This window comes from Poecilia latipinna, unplaced genomic scaffold (genome assembly GCF_001443285.1).
Source record: "Poecilia latipinna isolate Pla-1442-1.1 unplaced genomic scaffold, P_latipinna-1.0 Scaffold1794, whole genome shotgun sequence".
NCBI classification, from domain to species: domain Eukaryota; kingdom Metazoa; phylum Chordata; class Actinopteri; order Cyprinodontiformes; family Poeciliidae; genus Poecilia; species Poecilia latipinna.
Window position 1 is genome coordinate 58026 of NW_015114410.1, and position 1206 is coordinate 59231.

The 1206-nt window shown below is 42.7% G+C and overlaps 1 non-coding gene across 1 annotated transcript; it reads left to right on the forward strand.

The window, feature by feature from the left end:
* The first annotated feature begins 320 nt into the window (after window positions 1-320).
* On the forward strand, window positions 321-402 carry trnas-gcu (transfer RNA serine (anticodon GCU)). The gene has a single exon. It is a non-coding gene; the product is annotated as a tRNA-Ser (tRNA).
* Window positions 403-1206: the final 804 nt, after the last annotated feature.

Sequence of the window (1206 nt, forward strand, 5' to 3'; positions counted from 1 at the left end):
CCCACATGCAAAGCGAGCGCTCTACCACTTGAGCTAATTCCCCACACAGGTCCAAGAAAAACGATAAAAAAGTCTCACGATTTTCAGTAGATTTCATTCACATGAACGTCAAAGGAGCTCTTTCTAAACCCTTGGCCCAGTCTCCAGCAGACAGCAGAACTTAACAAGAGGCTCGATTTTAAATGAAAAGTACAACTGACTGAGACAAGGACATCATGGAGAATGCGGGCATTGATCCCGCTACCTCTCGCATGCTAGAACAGCAAAAGACTCCTGTGCAAAGCTTGATGCTCTCCCCTTCAATCAATACTTTAAGCAAGGACGAGGTGGCTGAGTGGTTAAGGCGATGGACTGCTAATCCATTGTGCTCAGCACGTGTGGGTTCAAATCCCATCCTTGTTGTATGCTTTAGGTTGTGAAGTGGCCTCAGAAATGGTTCAACTTTGTCTGTGATTTGGTTCTATTACGGATACTTTAAAAAAGATCACACTGGGATGTGAGTTTTTGGTCAAAGCTCCATTGCTCCTTGTATCAATTCATCCATGGACTCTTATGATGAGAAAAGAGCAAAGAACGCAAATGCCGTAACATCCATTATGGCACTCGGTTTTGCGTATAGACATTTGAGGAAGACTTCAGTACTACAAGAAATACTTGATCAGTGATGGGACTGTTAAAAGACTGAGCACTACAGAGAAAGTCTTTTGGAGAATGCATGCATCAATTCCGCTACCTCCCACATGCAAAGCGAGCGCTCTACCACTTGAGCTAATTCCCCACACAGGTCCAAGAAAAACGATAAAAAAATCTCACGATTTTCAGTAGATTCAATTCAAATGAACATAAAAGGAGCTCTGTGTAAAGCCTTGACCTCGTCTACAGCAGATTGTGGTACTTGACAAGATACTCGATCTGAAATGAAAAGTACAACTGACTGAGACAAGGACATCATGGAGAATGCGGACATTGATCCCGCTACCTCTTGCATGCTAAGCGAGCGCTCTACCACTTGAGCTAATTCCCCACACTAGGACAAGAAAAGGGATCAAAAAATCTCACGATTTTAAGTAGATTCAATTCAAATGAACATAAAAGGAGCTCTGTGTAAAACCTTGACCTCGTCTACAGCAGATTGTGGTACTTGACAAGATACTCGATCTGAAATGAAAAGTACAACTGACTGAGACAAGGACATCATGGAGAATG